This window comes from Microcebus murinus, chromosome 8 (genome assembly GCF_040939455.1).
Source record: "Microcebus murinus isolate Inina chromosome 8, M.murinus_Inina_mat1.0, whole genome shotgun sequence".
Lineage (NCBI taxonomy): Eukaryota > Metazoa > Chordata > Mammalia > Primates > Cheirogaleidae > Microcebus > Microcebus murinus.
In genome coordinates this window covers 67,428,003-67,449,598 of record NC_134111.1, presented here as the reverse complement: position 1 = coordinate 67,449,598, position 21,596 = coordinate 67,428,003, and the positions used below count along the sequence as shown (strand labels likewise).

At 32.3% G+C, this 21,596-nt stretch overlaps 1 non-coding gene across 1 annotated transcript; it reads right to left on the bottom strand.

Annotated features, from left to right (window-relative positions):
• Positions 1-16,668: 16,668 nt before the first annotated feature.
• LOC142872437 (small nucleolar RNA SNORA33) lies at positions 16,669-16,798 on the bottom strand. The gene has a single exon (XR_012920696.1). It is a non-coding gene; the product is annotated as a small nucleolar RNA SNORA33 (small nucleolar RNA).
• Between the last annotated feature and the right edge of the window lie 4,798 nt (positions 16,799-21,596).

Sequence of the window (21,596 nt, the reverse complement as noted above, 5' to 3'; positions counted from 1 at the left end):
ACAGACCCTGTGGAAGCACTTGTCATTACTATAAATTATATTTTCCAATGTCAAGTGAGAACATAAAGCAATCATAAATCATCATAAAAAGCGGTCAGTAATGGCAAATTGAGAAACAATATGACTTATTTTTCCTAGATTTTTTCTAAATTAATCCTTTTTGGTCTGAAAGTATACAAGTTACATTTTCAGAGAATTTGAATTGCCTAAATTCACCTATTCAGATGAAATCTAACTTATCTCCATTCTAAATCATAGCAGAATTTCTACTTTCCCTTCCAAGTTCAGCTATTTCTACTTCTTCCCCAGTAGACTTACATGATTTAATATTTATCACAGTGGTGTTTGAACTTAAGAGTTTCCTTTGTTGTTATTGTGGAAAATAAATAACACAAAAATTATAAGACACATTGCAGATATGGATATTTTATTAACATGAATTAAAACAATTAAAGAGTATTTCACTGGAGTTCAAACCATAGCATCAAAAAACTAGTTAAAAATATCTTGAGATAGAATAATTCCAATAAATGCCATTGCACAGGCCAATAAAAAAATGAGGCAGAGAATGTTCGGTAGTTTTCCTAAGGTGTTAGAATAAAATTCCAACAATATCAGAAACAGAAATGTACAGGAGGTATGTAGAACTTTCTGAATTTTCTGACTTCATGATTATGTTATTTATCACTTCTGATGAATAAGCCTCATCTGAATGTACAATAACATAACTTGCCAATTCTGAAATTTTGTGTAGCAGGAAGCTGAGAAATAAATTTAATGCTTAAACATAGCAATTATATTAACTAATATTTATGATGCACCATGTTTTGATACTGTATTTATATTTATTTGGTTTTAATTTATGTGTGCGTTATATTAATAGAATGTAATTATAAGTCTTTTGAAAAACAAATAAAGTAAATCCAATGGCAGAATTTACTATAACTTTTGGTACTATAATAAAGAATGGTAGAAAATTGTTATTATCATCATCCCATACACCAAGTTAAGATTTTTAAACATATGACCTTTCTGTCCATTTTTAAGAAACAATTACTATATTTCATTAAATTACCTTTTCTATGAAATATGCTTTCCTGTATATGGAGAAAATTTGCTTAATTTTTAATGGGATAGAATATGCATTTAAATTTTCAAAGAATTCCGAATGCTAAAATAAATATGAAAACATTCTTAAAGTACTTCTATGCCTTTTATGGATTTGGAACCTGCTGTCCCATTTTCAGCCACTTACCATTAGCCAAGCTCTCTGCATTTATATCCTTTTATCCTCCCTCATATGTTAGTATCTCAGTTCCTTAATCATATTTAGAATCTTTTCATAACCCCCTCCAATTTGTCTGTTCCTGAATCTGCACTTGAAATCAACATCAAAATCAAGTAGAAAAGATTGCTTGTATCACAAATCCAGGACAATTTTTTCATTTATTGGATTGGTTTTTATCATTGCCTTTAAAAAGTCTCTTCAGAATACCATCCACTGTGATTACTAAGGCTTCTTTCAGCAGTTTTACTTATCAGGTATTTCCAATTACTGCCTATCTGTGCTTCCAAAAAGGTGGTTTTTATTTTAGCCTTAAGTCTAATATTTTTAACTGCACTTTATATTGCTATCTGCCTATTTCTTAGTTTAGTAGTACTATAGATTTTTTACTCTGATTGTTCTTTCTAGTCTCTCTGCTTTTGCAGTGGAAGATAGCTTTTTAAATCCTACACACACTTCTTTTTTAATCAATTGCAAAGGATTTTTTCTCAAAGAGTTCCTGGTATTGCATACTGGTATTTTTCTTAGGATTCTTTAAGTAACATTATTAAGAAATGTGATTTAAACTTGTCCAGGCATGGTGGTGAGTGAAGGGATTTCTGAAAGCAAGTAAAAATACTTGCTGATTTTTAAAGTGACTTCATTGGTCCTCTGATTCTTAATAAATTGAATTCAAAACAGATAAGAGAGAAAAAAAGACTCTCTACTCGCTATTTTCATCTATATTATTAGCTTTTGATGCATAGAAAACAGCTCAAAAACTGGTAGCTAAAAACAACAAAGAATTATTAGATCATGATACTGTGGTTTGGAAAATTGTCCTGGGCTCCCCTGGACCTTGCTTTGTGGCTCTTGGCCTTGGCTCACTCCTGCAGCTCCAGTCTAGATGGAGGTTCTTTGATAAACTGGCAGTTGGCTTGGGTATCCAGGCAACTGGGCCATGAGTATCCAACATCTAACAAGCTAATGTGGACTTCTGCATATGGCAGCTGTGTTCCAAAAGCAATGAGAAAGGGCATGCACCAATGAGCGAACATTTACCAAGCCTCTAGTTTTGTCACATTTATAATTATCTTATTAGCCAAAATGAGTCACATGGTGAAGCCCAGCTTCCTGAGATGGAGAGTTAGACTCTACTTCTTGCTGGGAAGAATGACAAAGGCATGTTATAGAGGGTTAAATGCTAATGAGTCATAAATAAAAATTCATTAAAATCTTTGCCTCTAACTTTCTGTTTTCCACTTCCCTTTATTAGTTGCTATCGATTTAAGGGGCAGTACTTTTCTTTAGTGATTCAGTGGAATTCCTTCTGAGACTTTTCTTTGAACATGCAATATTTCTAAATTTACAAGAAGTTAAAAAAATTCCTTAATTGGGAATATACCAATTAATAAATTTTTAACATACACCAAAAGTACTTTATATGCAAAGATTGTTTGAAATTGTGGCCCTGGAAAGTTATAAATATTTAATTCATGTTATCTCAATAGGATCACCAAGTCAGAGCACTATTCTATTTTCCTCACAAAAAGACTAAAATGTAGTGAGGCTTTTTATTATTGAAATATGTTTTTATCAACATATACCAGTTTTGTAATAGAGAAGATGAAGATTTTTACAGAACTCAAAACTGTTTACTAGTAGATTTTCTACTTACTTTTAAAAAATATTATAACTGGCTTCATTTAAAATTATTTTAATTGGTTGATTCAATCCAGAAAGCATCTGTTGATTGCTTACTATGTTCAAGAAATTGTTTAGGTCATGGGGATATAGTGATGAATAAAGGAGGAACAGTCCTGTGTTTATGGAGTTTATTTTCTGGTAGGACAATCAGTAACAGATACTGACAGAAATAGTACCAGGTTCTTTCTAACCTAGACTTATTATGCTTTCACAATTACAAAGATTATAAAGGGTCACTAGCCTGTACAACATGTCCGATATTTTAGCCCCAAACATGACAGTGTAAAATAAATTAAGTTATTGAATAAATGATTTATGATATTGACCCCCTCCATTCATAGGAAGTATGTCGAGGTGAATGAAATAAGAAACCACTGTCTAAATGCTGATATTTCAAAAATGCAGTGTCTGTTTTATAATCTATTTCAATGACTCGATTACTGGTTTCGTTTTGAAAATGACTGATCTACTATCTCAATGTCATAATTATATGAGATATACCGTCAGGTATAATTGTCCAATAATAAGGCAAAGTGTTTTATTTCTTTCATTTTTCTAAAATTCAAAATTCTGACATGTGAATGAGAATGTGTATATATCCTGTTGAATATAATATAGATGATAGATTTTTGATAAAGCTGATAAAAATTTCAGTGTTAAAAATTGTGATTTTTTTATTGAATCCATTTGTAATTGACTAAGGAAAACTTGGCCATAGATCATTTCCCTCTGACTATGGACGTACAATTATTTATTGATTTAGAGTGAACATGAAATAACAGCTAACTCTATAAAATTGGTTTTTCCCTAATTCACTTAATCAATTTTTAAGAAAAAGCTGGACATTTAGAAAAAAAAAAGACATATATAAATATGTATTAGAGAAATAATGAGTATGCAAAGTACATAAGAGATAGACTGTAGTATGAGTGTAACTGTCTTAATATTTTTTATAAACACATGCCCTCTTTCTTAGAGACCAAACATAGATAAAGCTAAAATTTGTATTTTTTGGCTTACTTGAATAAGCTAGCTCCATCTTCTATCTTTTCCCTCCTAACAAAATGTGTGCAATTACTATGAAAAAAATTATTACCTAGATAAAGAAAACTGATATATTATTTGTAATTATAGGTCTATAAACTTTTGTATGGTCTTTCCAGAAGTGAATGTTTATTATTTCTAAATCCTTATGTTATAGTTTATGTTAAAGCAGACAATTTTTCTTAATATTTTACAAAATGAAAATTGTATATCTCAAAGAGAATATGATTTTTTAAACTTATGTTCATAATTTAAAAAGAAGAAAAATAATTACATGAGAAATAATTTTAAAAATTCTACAAATAAAAATCTCAAAGGCATTTTATATGACAATATGTGGGAATGCTCAGGTTATATAATTTCTTATGATAATGAGACATTTTAGGTAAATTTTGAGTATCATTATCTATGTTGACAATTTTTTTCCCCACAAGTGATTGTCATTATTTTTGATAATACAAGTAAAAATCTAATATGAATATCTAGAATTGATATGCTCTGAAATAAATTCTAGAGTGATTTTAATAAATTTTAATTATAAATTTTCTAGGGGCTTAAGTTATAGCTCAAAATCTATTTCAAAAGTTTTTTAATTGAACAAGTTGGAAGCGCTATATAAAGTTTCATGTATTTGTTTTTTTTTTACTTTCACAATGAAGGTATTATTCATGTATGTCTGATTAATTAAGACTGATCACACTTATGCTGTATCAAAATCCAGATGGGAAGAAAATGTGATAGGAATATTATCTTTCTTGGAAGGTTCTGTCAAATATTTAAATTATAAACTAACATATATACCTAAGGCAAGATGTGGAGGAAGGGAGGGCAGGGGAAGTATAGCACAGAAGCAGAAAGTCTAGAGAAAACCAAACATCTAGAGCAACAAGGCCCAAATAAAGAGTGGCTTTTAAAGTAAAATAAAAGGTAGTTTCTTCTTCGAGAATTAACTATGTGGAATGCTTTTATCAAATTTTTAAAACTCATTCAGACAAGCATATGAGAAAAAAAACTAAAGATAAATGGTGATGGCATTGTTATTAGACCTAGGCTGTGACAATTCCATTTTATAGAGAAAAGTAAAAATTGTCTCATTGAGTTCTTACAATAAATATGTGGCAGATTTTTCTAAAGGTGTGTAAATATACAGACACACAAGTGTGTAGACAATGATGATAGCTATTGGGATAATCTTTTGAAAGATTTTTCATAATCTTTTATTGATCCCAGTGAAATTCTCTACCATTTACTATTAGCTCAGGAAATATAAAAAAATAAAATTCCAATTTTTCATCTTCGCAGTATTTATGTCACTCTCTCAACGCTCTCTTGGCAGGAATCCAAGCAGTGGGACATGCTATACAATTATTCATTTGTTAACATGTTTTCTAGTTCCGTGCTTGTCTGACTTCCAGAAGACGACTTCCAGCATTATGGAAGATCTTTCTCCAAAATAGTTGATGTCATGACAATACAAATATTTAATATAAAGCATAGATAGTATCACAGTCCTTCCTCAGTATATGCAGGGGATTGGTTCCAGAACCGTCCGTGTATAACCAAATCCACACATACTCAAGTTTCTCAATCAGCTCTGTGGAACCTGTGTGTGGAAAAAGTTGGTCCTCCTTATACCTGGGTTTGTATCCAGCCAATGCTGTATTTTCCAATGGCGTATGTTAAGTGGAGCCTCACAGTTCAAACCTCTGTTGTTCAAAGGTCAATATTTGTATGTTTCTTTTTTTATCCTATGATATAAAAAATTTGCATTATCATGGATGTAAAATGTTCATGTAAAATTTTTATAGTGATGTTAATGTCACTTTTATCTCTATAACTTAGTGAATATATGATTCTGATACCTTTGAAAAATGCAATCCAGCGCACCCATTTTAAGGATATTTTAAACCACATCTATTTTCTAATCTAAATAATTTGAACAATATTTTTATAGTTCAGAATTCCCACAGGATAACTGAAATAATTATGTAATGTCCTTAGTCATTACAAGGACAAGTTGTAAATTATTTTTTTCTAAAATGTGTCAAAAGACACATGCTAGAAATATGTTTAATTACATATCCTAAGTACATAAAGACAATCTGTATATATACTTCATAAATTAAAATGCATCCATACATAAAAGAATGGAAATACTAATATATATCATTAGTAAATCATGAAATACAATGTATTTCTTGACATTAGTTTTAGGATGCCAAAACCCCACCTCCAGGAAGCCCTAGACACAGGGTGAAGTATAACTTTCCTATCAGAAGTGAATAATATGATTATGTTTGATGTGACATATACTTTAAGATGAATTAAAAATGATGTTTACCATGGAGTCTTTATATTCTTAAGTACTTCCATCCCTCTATGCTACTCATTAAAAATGTATTTCATATGACCAGAAGCAATTTTGAATAACCTCACCAAGACTAAGGTTATATAGTTCAGTGGCATGATTTTAATAGCTTTAATTCAGAGATAAGTCCTATTTCCCAGGAGGGTACTTGTTTCTATTACTTGATAAAAATGATAAATCTTTTCTATTAATTTGTATCATTGCAAGCAGCAATTTTGTCAGATAATATATCAACATAGTATATGCTGTGCAACAAAATCCTGAAGGCAAATGAGAGTGAAAACCTTTATTTAGCAAATTTTGTTCTTGCACTGCTTTTACATTAACAGGCAACTTAAATAATCTTTTTCATCATCAAAACCCTTTGGCAAAACAGCAACTAAATCTCAATACCCCCACAAACAAGGTTTTCTATCTATCATATTTAAAGGAAATAAGAATGAAATCAGAGAAATATATTTGAAATATGGAATTTTGGGCTGTGAAGGAAATGCTTAGAAACATAAGTTTCTGTTACTGTTAAAGCTACATATGAAATCATAAGACATTGGAAAGAAGCTACTATAATTTTTTGAATTTTGTCTACAGAATAAAAATGTAAGTTCAAATAAAATGGTAAGAATATAAATAAACCTAGAAAATTTCAAGAAGAGAAGAGATAAACACTTTGTCTAAAAATAAAAGAGCACTAGAATGTGGGAAAATTCAGATAAGAAGACATTTAAAGTCTTGGGTGACATTCTATGACTTTTGAAATAATGGCCATACCTAAGATGTCTAGAAAGCCAGAGAAAGGACATGAATGAATGAATCCACCCAGATATAAAATGTAACCATGGTAATTGACTCTTGGCTTCAGAATCAACACAATAGATAGTTGTGGGAACAAACTGGAAAAATAACTCCCCTCCTAAAAGGAGGCATTATGACATTACAAAAATATATGCTCATTATAGTCATTTTTTTCTGATTTGCCAAAGGAATTTTTAAATCTAGATTTTCATGTCAAATATACTAATTTTCAAATGTGAGTAAAAATGTATTGTGCATATCCATATAAAACACACCTTATGATAAACAGTTCTTAACTTTGGTCTACATACTAAAAATGGTCTGGAAAGGATTACATGGGATACTGTGAGACTTCTAACAATTTATTTTGATGGATTTTGTATAGCATACTATCTGAAAGTTACTCAACTCTTTTGGTTATGATGATGTTTTTTATTCAATTAATGTAGAAATGTTGGATCCTTTGGGTTTTCCCAGTTAGTGACTGTGTGTGACTGTGTGTTTACGTGTGAGTGAGTGTGTATGTGTGTGTTTTTAGAGAAGGAGGGAAATCCACTTTGAAATGATGCATAACTCTTGTAAATGTTTATTTGGTGAATTTTCTGGTGATATACATAAAACTCTAGGTTTTTTTTCCCCTACAAGATAGACAAGAAATAGTAATTCCTGGGAAATACCAACAAACAATACAATATTATCTCTTCTCAATAAAACTGGGCAGAATTGGGGACAAGTTGATGATGCTATATTTTCTTCTTAGGATTAGTATTCTAGAACACTTATACTATTTGCAAATAACAATAGTTTCTAAAAAGAAGTGAACTATCTTGTTTATAATCTATGATACTCAAACATGGTTGGAATTCCCTTGTGAGTTATTATCCAGATGTTTGCCCTATGCCAAGTCAATATTTGAATGAAGATATATGCATGAATGAACGAATAATTATTTGAAAAGGTATTTTGACCATGGGATTATGCTAAGCTTTGTTTATATAAATGTGACTCACCTGACCCCTCCTTTTAAGATGGTTGCAGTCTATTGGCAGGGACAGAAACATTAGCAAGCATTTTCAGAACAACTTGATGAGAATTATAAACAAGTTGCTATGGGTGCCTGGGTACATTTAGTTTTACCTAGAGGAAGAATAAGTTAAATAATAAAGACATACTGGGGAAAAAATGACTAAGATGAATCTTGAGAGATAAGTGGAAGTTAGAAGGATAAAGTAAACATGATCCAAATAAAGGAAAAGCAAGAACAAAGCTATGTTGGCAATATATATTAACAGAGAGTAAACAGTTTACTAATGGAGGGCTTAAGGAAGCAGGATAAACTTTCAGGAGAATATATTGACTTATGTTTACCTAACACTAATGTCTTTAATAAGGGGCAGCTTTCATTTCATTTCACTTATATAAAAAGTTAAGAATAGATAAAAATAACCATAATCCCAACATGGAAGATTAATATCTATTAAAATTTTTAAATATTTTCATTTTTATGAGACATAGGTTCTTCAGGCTACCTCTGGATATATGTAGATATGTACATATACAGATATTTTACCCATTTTGAAATATACTACGTACTTTAACATCTTCTTTACCTAACAAAATTAAACCTAATTTAATCCTATTAAATACTATGCAAAATAAGGTTTTATTGGCACCATGAACTTTCATTATATGGAAATATTGTTGTTTATTTAGTAACTATTCATATTTAACCAATAAAATATATGTATTTCAAAAGTCAATAAAATATGGCAATAACCATTTTCCTTAGATGTTTCTAAGAAGTCAATAATACAACTTTCTGACTTTCGGACCTAGAGTCCTCTTTGAAGTCTTTGTTACGAACCAAGGCATAAAGTGAAAGTCACAGGGCTTTTGTCATAATGGCCCTGAAAAGAGATAAGGAGTAGATGTACTCCCATGTTGTAAGGTAGCTGGCATCATTTATGTCAGAAGACATTGAGAAGTCTCCAAGGACAGAAAATTAATAAAACAAAATGATTCTTTGACTTCTGAACCTGCTGCAGTTGACTCAACTGGTATTTCTAGGCCTTCTGGTATGATTTGGAGACTCAATTTTTAAAATGTGTATCTTGCTTGTGAAAGATTATGTTAAGTAATTAGCAAAGAGCACTATGTGTGTCAGAGCACAGACTTTAACATTAATTTTGTTTGCTTTGGTTCTCCTAAGTTGTTGCAGCTATTGTCTGAAATGTTTTAAATGTGATATAGTATTAATAAAAAGAGGTGCTGTCTTCTGAAACCTGTCTTATTTCCTGAATAATTCCTTGATGTTATTCTCCAATATAATATATGGAGCAGAGGATCATCTATCATATTTTATTTTATTAAAGGCTTAAACAAGTACAAGGCAAAATACAAATATATGGAACATTTGTTTCTGCTAGCTTTTTAAGAATGGAACATCATATTCATTTTAGATTTCTGACTGAAAAAACCTTAGTTTAATATTATACCAGTTAAGAAAAACCTTTTCAGAGAAGAAGGAATATGGTAAGTCCTAACCACCCTCTTTAGCACTTTATCAGTTAGCATTTGCTACATTAAAAATTACTTCTAAAACAGTGGCTTAAAAGACCAACCAGCTCATGATACTGTGAGTCAATTTGGCAGTTCTCTTCTGTTCTAATCTTAGCTGATTTCAACTGGACTTGCTTATGAATGTGGTTTCAACTATGAATCAGAAAAAAGAAAAAAAAAAAGGTTTGCTGATTTTGGCTGGAATCTCTCACATCTCTATGGCTTGGCTCTTGGCTGGAATAAATGTGCTGACTGCTTTCCTCCACAAAGTGTCCTAACCTACAGCAAACTAACCTGGGCTTGATGTTTACATGGAGCTGAGCAAGGTCTTAAGAGAACAGGCTATTCATAAGCACAAACTTCCTGGGACAGAAAAACAAACTCAACTTCTTTATGGGAAGAACTGCAAGTACCTTTGCAAAGTATATGTAAACAGGGTGATATTTTTGCGATCAGACAGTAGCAATGAGTTCTATTTATATTTTACCTAAATATGTCTGTTAATTCTTAAGGACAATGATGCTTTTTAATATTCTCTTTTATCCAATTACCATGAGGAATGCCCTGCATATAGCAGGCATCCTTTTTAATGAGAACAATATAATAAATTACATGGTTACTATATTTTCCTTTTGAAAAAAAGACTAAATATCATTTATACTATTTTTTCATAACCAGCAAGATATTTTGCATATCTCCTTTGTATAATGCACTAAGGAAAATAAAAAATATAAATAGTGCATTGTTTTTACCTCTCAGGGTGGAGTCAGTTATAGAGACATTTTCCATAAGGAAGATGTACAAGCACCATATCACCCAAGAGTCTAGAGTCTTATGAGATAAGCTTGGTTAATTCTGCCAATAGCAATCACCTTTACAAATGTGTCTGAAGCTATTCCTTCTTTTAATGGCTCCTCCTGTTTACTCTCTTCTACTTCTTGCCCATTTGCTGTAGGTAAATGTAAGAAATTCCTTCTTTGTAACATCTTTTTCATTCCTCTGTTCTTTTTATTTGATGCTATCTTTCCCATTTCTTTGATAGATTTTTTCTTTGTATTTCTTTATTTCATTGCATTAGGTCATCACTAGTTATTTTACAAATAAAAAGTGGAATATCTTCAAGAAGAAAAAACAAAAGTTACTTGCTTGGTAATTAAACTATAAACACTAAAAACAGGTGGTATAAACCTTAAAGCTCTTGAAAATATCATACTCAGAAATTTCCAGAAATACCCAGCTAACTCTCCATTTTCCTATGATGAAGCCTGGTTTTCCTCAGGCAGAGAATCAGGGCCAATTAACATTTGTAATCCAATTCCTCTTAAATGCATATAAATCTTATACTGTATTTTTCCATTTTTCCTTGGGACTAAATATGAATTTTGAAAAGCTGGAGTTAATTCTTATTTATAACATTATTTCTAAAAGATTAATATATTAACATTCCCAATCACAATACAGTGTCTACAGCTGAATATTTAGTCTACAACAGGGTTTTTAATTTGGGGGTTACCATAGCAAATACTTTTTTCATTCCAAATATAATTAAGGTTTCCTTGGTATTACAATTTAGTGCATTCAAAGGTTAAATAAGCATTGGCAAAGGACATTGGACAAATGAAATGGTGAAAATCTTTTTCCCTGACATTTAGATAAAACAAACAAAACTCAGTTTCAATAATCATGATCCATTTAATACCATATTTAGAAGATTGATACTTAGTGGTTTGTCAACTAGCATTTGCAAACAGACCAAAAAATTTTCCTTTTTTTTTAGATACAACTTGAATAAATAAAATTTAATTAAGATTCTATTAAGAATAGAAAATGGAAAAATAAGTTAATGATAATTGAGGAAAATATACCTTTCCATGGGATAATTGGTACTTTTTTCTAGGAAGCTAAATTTTATAATAAATATAATCAGTTTAAGTTATTGCTGAGAATTTTATTGCTATAACATATGTTATATCTAATTTTTATAGAAATTTTAATCATGGAAATCCTTGAAAATTTGTCAAACAAAATATTATAGTATTATTTTTGTTGCTACTATTCAATTCTGCTGAAAAGAACAAGAAGACAGAAGAAGAGTAAAAATATAAGTACTGGTTCTAACTCCAACAAAAGTATACTCAAAAAAGTATGTTCCTTTAGCTTAGATTTTAGAGAAATTCTTTTATAATAATAATGTTCAGAATCATGTGATAAAATATCTACTTTAAATGAATGGTCATGGTCTGATGCAAATTATATTAGGTTAAATTCTCAGTTTTCATTATTCTTAATTAGTTCTCACCTTTTCTGTGACTTTGTACCACTTTTTTAAAAAACTCTAGCCAATGTCTCACATATGTGTTGTTGGCAATTACAGGGACAAAACAGGAAGTGATGGGATTCAGCAGATCCATCAACACTCCAGAAGAAATAGAAAGAAAAAAATGGAAAAGGATTGTGCATTAATAAATTGATATGTGTAGTCACTATAATTTTTATAAATCCTAATAGTATATCATTCCTGAATGGAATTAAATCCCTCTGTTCCCGGGATGCATTTTTAGGCTCCTTTGATCTGATGACAACTTTATAAATTGAAGAAAATATTACCATCAGCATAATTATCTTAGTCATAAATTTTTTCTGATAACTTTCTATAAAATTCTCAGAATGACATATCTATTTTCTGATACTACTTTCTAGTTTTTCACAGTTGTCTCCTATTTCTCTGTATGTGGACTTCTCATTCAAGAAAAGACTGAGAGTGTCATCTACTAAATATAAGGGAGTTGAAATTATCAGAAAGAAAACAGGGATTTTTTTTGATATTCAACTGAAGATAATGAATTTTGAAACAGAAAAAAAAATAATCTTTATCTGTTCATAATGGCCACTTGATAAGAGAGAAACAAATCCCAGAAATTATAGTTCTTGTTATTCAGTTTGATAGCCACTGAGGGAAAGAAAATGCAATGAAAACTTTCATTTTCTGATGAATTTTATCAAAGTTATATAAATATAATGTATAATGACACTAAGATTGGGAACCAGTTAGGACAATATAAGGCTTCATACTAATTAACTTGTGATTTGTAATTAAGATTTGTAATTTATTTTATTTCTATAATTAAATTATTTTAATCCTTGTTTTTGAGATATTAGGGAGATCCCAGCATAAAGGAATGAAAACAAAAGTTCTGATCTATGGTCTCTTTGCATTTAGAATGTTCCTGTATGTATTTAATTCAAATTAGTTCAAATACATTCAATTCAGTAAACACTAATTGAGAGATTATAAATTTCTAGGTACCAATTTGGTATTAATTAAAAAATAATCCCACCACTTCAAGGGAGCCAGAACCAAGAACAATGGTTCTTTATCTTACCAAGGTAAGATAAAAAATGAAAGTCACATTTGAATTAGGCACGTGGATATATCACAAGAAATACGTTTCAGATGGAGTGAATAACATTTAGAAAAAGCTAAGAGTTGTGAGCTCAGTATGTTCATGACATGCTGAGAGCATACTAAATAATCAGAGAGGCCAGATTGTTGCGGAGAAGCGGCAAAGGAAAGGCTGTCCTAAATAGATGCTGTTTTCTTAACACTTGTTCTAGAGTAGAGAAGGTTAACAGATCTTTTGGGTTAGTGGGGTAGATGGGTCATCAATAGAACTGTTGAAATGGGCATACTGTACAGAGTAATTTGGGGAATTTGGAAGCCAGCTGCTAATGTAAGGAATGAATATGGGTTAACAGAAAATGGGAATGGAAAGGGAATGTCACAACTATATTTAACAGTTTTGACACAGGAGAAAATGAGCAGAGAAGTAGTGAAGTGGAGTCAGAAGGAGGCCCATGCTGGCAAAAACATCACCAAAGAGTATGTGTGAGATTTAAGGGAAAATGTCTTACTTTGGGCAGGCTTCTGAGAATCAAGGCAAGAAGGTAGAGGAATCTTTTCTTTATGTCATTTATCACCAGTACCAACAATGCAATGGAGGGTGTTTAGAATGGAAATGAGCAACTAGTGTTGGGGGGCAGGGCAGTGGGGGGTGGGGGAGGGATGTGAAAGGTGATGGCTCCCTGGATTGAAATGAGAGAGTCAAAAGCACAGCTGAAAGCAAGTTTGCTCTTTTTGGTGGGAGATTAAGAATCCTGGGGCTAGTGAAGTAGGGAACTGAGAAGCAAATAGGAGGAGAGAGGAAATTGAGAAACAGCTGTGAATAGAATACTACCAAATAATCTTTTGGTAGTCAATTCTCTTTTAAGGAATTTGTTAATATGATGCCACTCAATTTTGTGAGTCCTCGGTGAGCAATCTGAACAAGATTATGGGAAGTGTATTCTCTTCGATTTTGGTGGGAGAAATGAGTTTCTCTAAGTGATAAAATAATCCAGGCAGGGCAAACACAGATTTAATTTAAAAATTGTAAATATCTAGACTTGTTCAATTAAAATGGCATTAATATTTTGAGGAGCTGGCACTGAGCATCTGTCATATAGTGACAAGATGTTACAGTAGGAAACCGACTGACTAGACTGCTTATTAAGGGGTTACATCTCACAATGAAATAGTTTATTATATATTGCATAAATTTTATTTTAATATGATGGCATTCATTTTTTATTATATAAGGTTTTATAATTTTTATGAGCATGTCACTTTTACTGTATAAGCATAGCTTCTGAAATTATTTTATTTTATAAATTTTGCTTCCCATACTAGATAATTTATTATCTGCTATTCCATGACTAGAGCTTTCAGTCACTGAAAAACAGCAATATTAGGTAACCAGGTTATTTTTTTCTGAGAACTTAATATCTACTTAAGAACTCCTCAGCCTTTCTAACTGTATGGTAAATAACAACAACAACAACCAAAACTCCTATCATCCCAGGTAGCTGTTCTGTACTTTACTGTCAGAATAATCCATTGGCATGGAACAAGGGTATAATTCCAAATGGCTCTGTTTATCATCTTGCTTTTTCACTTGTTATTTAGTATAAATAATAAAGTATACTTCAGTTAGCTGGTTAGTCATCATGTTTGGGTTGTAGCAAAGAATAGCAAATATGATAGTACCAAATAAATTTCCTGCTGGAATATACGTGAAGTTATATTTAGGTATATGTTCATGCTTGTGTTTTTGTTGTTATTCATCTTAACAAAAAAAGGAACCAATAGGGCTGATATTTTAGTTTTGCTTCAGCTGTTTTAACCAGCAATAATCAATTGCATTTTAATATTATTCAATATAGATTAAATTGTTTTGAATCAACTAGTAAACAATTCCATGATTTCCCATAAACAATTATAGATAAGCTTAGAAATAGAAATGATATTAAGAAAAAGACTGCATATCTTTGCCCTGCTTAAACATCACTAGCTGCTTTCCTTCCTTTCTTGTTTTCTTTCCTCCTTCCTTCCTTTCTTCTTTTCTTATTTTTTGCTTTCTTACTTTCCCTCTTTTTGGTATAATAATCAGTAATTAAAATTCATGAAGTGGTACAGCAATTTAACAATAGTATGTTCTGGAAATCAATTATGGGCTCAGACCCATAGAAAGTAATAGAGAAAGTATGTGAGTTTGACTGTTGTTTTGTTTGTTAGGCTAGCTGGATAGAGTTAATGCAAACTTAGTTTGTTTTTTAAAAATTATGATTGCTCTCAGTAGAGTTAGAAATATAATTAAAGCATGGAAAGCTGTATTTTCAGAGACTAAAATAAAAGCTCTCCTAATACCCTGAATATTGAAAATATACATATATATCCATATCAGAAGATTTCTAGCTCTCTGCTTATTAGTGTGCTAATAAGCAACTGTGATATTGAGAATTTTACCGAAGCGTTGTAAAGGTCATGTTAGTACCATGAGTATGTATGCCTCAAATTGCTATCATATTCCCAACCATCTATGCAGCCAGTATAACTTCTGTTCATATTTTCTAATCCTTGTTTTTACCTATTCAAAATTTACTTTTGCATTAACATTTCGAGATTTGGGTGAAAGAGGATAAAAATAAAGATTCAGAAGTATTTCAGTTATTTAATTGAGAAGCCTAAATATCTAAAATATGTTTAGAAATAGAAAAAAATATTTCTTTGAGGGCAATTTGTGATTTTATTATGGACAAATATAGCTCCCATTTCAATGTTTTCATCTTTTTAGAAGAGTAGTAAATTTTTAAGCAACATTTAAATATTTTATAGTATTTTACTGGTAGATTTAGGCATATGTTACATAACCAACAGTACATCTAAGATGCATGAATGGCATAAGAAAAAAAACCTTACCAATAATAGTTCCATTGCCTGGTTGAAAAAGCATAGAACAAGAGACATCTAGAAGAGAAAGGGGGAAAATGTTGGCAGCCCGAAATGAGGGGGAAAATATTGCTGCCTATTTGCCTCACTATTTTTTTCCTCTTTCTTGTATTTCATTCTCCACTTGAAATAGATCTACATATCTACTGACAGAAGGAGAGGGGATGGGTTGAGTGTATTTTAGACCAAGGTGATCTGGCAAGAGTCAAGACGCCAGAAATAACTGATGAGAAGTACAGATTCTAGACAAGCAGAAAGCACAGCATATGAGGAGTGAAGGAACCAGCGCCAAGAACGATACAGGGAGACAGCTGACACTCAGGGAAGTCTCCTGGTTCTTTCCAATATCTCCCATACACCCTCAACTTCTTTCCTAGCACAGCTTTATGCCACAACAGAAATCTGTCTCCCAGGGATATTACATTCATGCCACAGCCTTCATCAGGGTAGGCTGCTGGTTCTGAAGCACTCTTTTTTGTGTGTGATTGTTTTTTTGTTTTTTGCAACTTCTTGTTAACATTTAGGAATTTCACTAAGTTCTTAGCACTACTCACAGTGAAGCTTTAATAATTAACTATGTCTTCTGAAATACATCCCATCATTAAAATTTGGTATAGCCATTTTCAGTGACCTTAATAACTTCAGTGTCCTTAAGACTCATAGCATGGCTTTCCCATTGCCAGCTTTTTAAAAATTTCTGCAGAAACACATTCAGGTAAGCAGATTCATTGGCTGGCTTCAAACACTCTTGATATGTCAGGATTTCAGGATTGGGTAGTAAGTTTCTTATATTCCCTGAACACTAATCAATGTAACTTCCATTCCAAAGTTCTATTTCTCACTTTTTTTAAGTGAAAAGTTATTTTCCTTTGAGGTTTATACAGTTTAACCACAGTACCCTCTCCTACTCCCTGTTCCTGTTCATTACCAACTTTGTGAATACTTTTGGTCATTTATTAATAACTTCAGCAAATGGATCTCATTCTTCCATTCGAACAAAACTGCTATGCCTTTTACATTGCCTCTATCATCCTCATGTTTGATCCATCTCTCTCCATGACTGTTGAGTTGTTTGGACTTTTTATTTTTCAGCTACTTTTCTTAAATTGCTCTACAGCCAAACCTAGAATTTGTCATAGTGGAAACTTCACTGTCTATGAAATCATAATTTCAAGCAACCACCTGACGATCACTGACTTCTTTCGAGCTCACTTGCTCAATTAGCTTCATTGATGAATTTCTTTTACCTCATTGAAGTTCTTGACCCCACCATTTTTATACCACCCATCAGCCCCTTAGATTCTTTCCTCTTTGATTAGCCTTGATTCTGTGGCATATCATACCTACTCTTTGCAATGTCTTTTAACTCCTTCAATTCTCCTTCCATTTTACTTGCATTAAATCAAACTTCTTGTGTAGTTAAATATTCATATAAAAACAGTTGAAATTTGCTGGAGAAAATCAAAGAACTAATATATCTAATTTTATTTTTTAAAGTCAGGTTTATTGAGCTACAATTTACATAAAATAGAATTCATCCTTTTTAGCAGCATTAACAAGTACATATATATGTGATAATCACCACTATAATTAGACTATGGAAAATTCCCTCCTGCTCCTTTGTTGTAATCATCTTCCCCCACCTCCAGTTCTTAGTAAGCACTTGAGAGATTGGATATGCTAATGGACAATAGCCAAACCATATATAAAAATAGAACTCTTATCCACAATCTGCAGCAACCAGTCCAGAAAGGCACACCACAAACTCTGTAGCAACTGGTCTGAAACAGCCAGGACTTGATTAATTTTTCCTTCCACTTTCAATGTAGGGGCAAAGGGAGCATGTAAGGGAGCATATTTGACAAAGCCAAATATGCTCCCTTAACCAATCAGGTAGTCTGCCTACTTCTAGTTAAGTCACCTCCAGCTTCTGCATGCCCGAAACTTCCAATTAGGGCTTACTTGATGCTTTCTTTCCCTGTATTCTACTATAAAGCTTCCCAGCTCCCTTGTCTGCCATCAAGCCTCTGTCTACACCAAGTAATAATAGCTGAATCCCTTGCTATGGCAGAATCTGAATAGACATACTTTTCTTTCATCCGGGTGGTCTTCATTTATTTCCAGTGCTTTCCAGGAGGTCTCATAGAGACACCATGGCAGCAGACCCCAGCCTTCAGCCAAGTATGGTACCCTCCAAAATCCCTTGTATCTTGCTTCTGGAGGCGTGTTGAGTCTGCACCTATGTTGCAACTCAGCACTGGGTCTGAATGTTGCTCTCTTTGCATTGATATACTTATCTATTAACATTTATTCTCAGTTTGGAACCTGGGTTTCACTATTGGTTTCCATTTGTTTGGCATCTTGGTGGAATCAGGCCATTCTTTTATATCTCATTTCATATCTTTTGTATTACTCTTTTGTGTTGGGGTATCTAAAGGTGTATGTCTCATAAGAAGGAAAATCATTGGCTAGACTATAGGCATAAGCCTATTGTGCAAGCGTCCCTCACATAGTGATGAGTTTGGACTGGCAGGCGCTCATTCTGTGAGTCATCAATAAAACTGGATGAGACTCTCCTTCATCTACTCTGTGTGTTCGGAGAGCTCAGCTTTAATTTACACAGAGTGTTCCTTCCACCTGGCAGGGCACAAATTTTTGAGTATACATTCAAAGGAGGCCAACTATCAGGTTGGGGGCCCAAGACACAAGGTGCACAAGCACTATGCCTAATGACCATTGCCAGCTCTGATGGGGATTGTCTAAGACTATAATCTATCCTTTTCCCAGAAAATGCCTGCTCTTATGTGGACTCTCATTACAATCCTGATTCCTGTGCCTCTCTTTCTAAATGGCATAATTTTACCAAGGATGATTTGGGCCTTCATTAGCAACTCTGGGGAACATTTGATTTCAGCATAATTATTTATTTGAGAGTATTTTTAGCAAAATAAGGGAATGATTTCTCAAGCCAAATGGACAGTATTTTTTGATTGGCATGTGGAGTCCTCTAAATGAAATTCTAAATCACAAATAGCTGGTTCTGCAGAGCTAGTTGTAGTCTCCACACTTGACCTTATAGTTTCCCATGCAGTAAAGATACTACTAATGATTGCAATCACGCAACACTTTTCAGCCAGCCAATTACCTCTTACAGGATTCTTTTACACTCTCCCTTTTCCATTACTATTCATCACTACAACACCCTGAATCCTGCTACTCTCCTGCCCCTACCAGAAGAAAGGGAATATTTTGATTGTCTTACCTCAGTTAGGGAACTTTCTGTATCTCACTCAGATTTATTAGAGACTCCCATTAAAAACCTTGACTTAATATTATCTGTTGTCGGATCATAGCTCAAAACTACAAGTAGACTTTATCAAGCATTGATGGACCTGTCACTAATCTAATCTCTCCTAGTTCTCTAGGTAAAGTGAAATTTATATACTATAAGTTTTAATTGCATATTTTTTTCTCCTAGCATAAAATGCTTGAAATTTATCCAGTGTTTAGCAGGTATCAAGAGTTCATTTGTTTTTATTACTAAGTAGTATGCTGTATGGATGGAAAACCATTTGTTCATCCATTTATCAATCAATGAGCATTTGGGTTAGTTTCATTTTGGCATAATTATGAAAACTTATTTCCCTACAAATTCTTATAGTTCATAGTAATTTTATTTATAATGGCTGAAAACTGGGAACAACTCAAATTTCCTTCAACTTGGTACATCTATATGATATAATACTACTCAGCAAAAAAAAAAAAAAGAAACAAACTATTGATACAACTCTTTATGCCATAACTTAAATGATTTTTAAGACCACTATGCTGGAAAGTGTAGGGGAGAAGGCAACCTAAAGGAGATTTATACTATATGATTACACTTATATAACAATCCCCAAATTAATGGAAATGGAGTGATGAGGAAAATATTTGTTGTTGCCATGAGTTAGGGTTGTGGGAAGGGTGTGTGATTATTAAGGAATAATATGAAAGGGTTTGTGGCGATAGAACAGTTCTGAATCCTGATTGTAATGATTGTAACTTGTATACACATGATAAAAGGTTTTAAAATTAAACACACATAGAGTACAAGTGTAAATTGATGAAATTTGGATTGTTTGTGTCTTAGTCCCTTTGTGTGAATATAATAAAATGCCACAATCTTGGTAATTTTATAAATGATAGATTAATGTCTCATGGTTCTGGACGTTGGGAAGTCCAAGATTGAGGTGCCAGCAGTTCTACTGTCTGGTGCGGCTTCTCTCTGCTTTCAAGATGGCACCCTGTTCCTGCATCCCGCGAGGGGGAGCACTGTGTTCTCACATGGTAGAAAGAACAGAAGAGTCACAAAAGGAGGAACTCCTTCCATCAAGTCCTTTTTTAAGGCCATGTAATCTCATGCATGAGGATGGAACACTCACAATTCACTAATCTCTTAAAGGGCACACCTCTTAATACTTTTGCATAGCAAATTAAGTTTCAGCATGACTTTTACAATGGACACCATCATTCAAACCACAGCAGTCTATGTTTAATAGTAGTGTACTCCTGTCAATTTTCTGGTTTTAGAAATGTATAGATTGTGTTTAACATCACAGGAAGCTGGGTAAAGAGTAGGTTGTAACTTTGCACTGTTTCTGCAACCACTTGAGTGTCAAACCATTTCAAAATCAAGAGTTATTTACAAACAATTCTGCATTGTTTAGATTTTTATGATTCTCAATTTTTCCATTTATAATTTATAGTTGCTTAGTGTTAGTTCCTTCTTAATTGCATTAAATGGCCATCATAAATCCTGTTACAAGGACTTCTGCATTTTAAAGGACTCTATTTTGACTTGCCTCTTAAATGCATGGATTTTGTGTTAATGTAGTTTCTTTAAGAAGAATCTATGGATATTTGCTTTCCCAAGTTCTTTCATGTTTTAGAGAAGGTCTGCCATCTTTTTTTATATCAGGTAGGAATCTAGGCTAGGCATAATATTATTAGATCACAGGTTCTAAGAATATTATTAATAATATTTTGCCTCAGGGCACTGTTGCTTAATTGTCTCCTGGAATTGAGCATAGCCTTTAAGAGGTCTGAAAATTTTCTACCTTACAATCATTTATTTTTCTTTGCCAAGGTCTCTCTTTTTTAACTCTAATTAAATATAATATTGTTCCTTTTTTTGTATTCTCTCCAGAGTACAATACAAAATATTCTTTAACTTTATTGCTCTTATCGTTTTTTATATTTTCTCAAATAATTTTGTTTTTTGGTATCTTTCATCTATATCAGCATAAATAATCAAGTGCATCTATTCTGTACCTCATTGCTTCTGATTATTTATTAATTCTAAAATAATATAATTTTGGTTCTAATATATTTCAATATATTTGAAATCTCTCATTTCAACATTTTGCGTTCCTCTTTTGCTGCATTCATATTCATTTTAGTTAGCATAGTGGAATTTTGAGAAATTTTGTTTCTTCAATTATATTTCCAACCCATATGGAATCACTCTCTGTGTTTCATATTTTTAATAGTGAAAT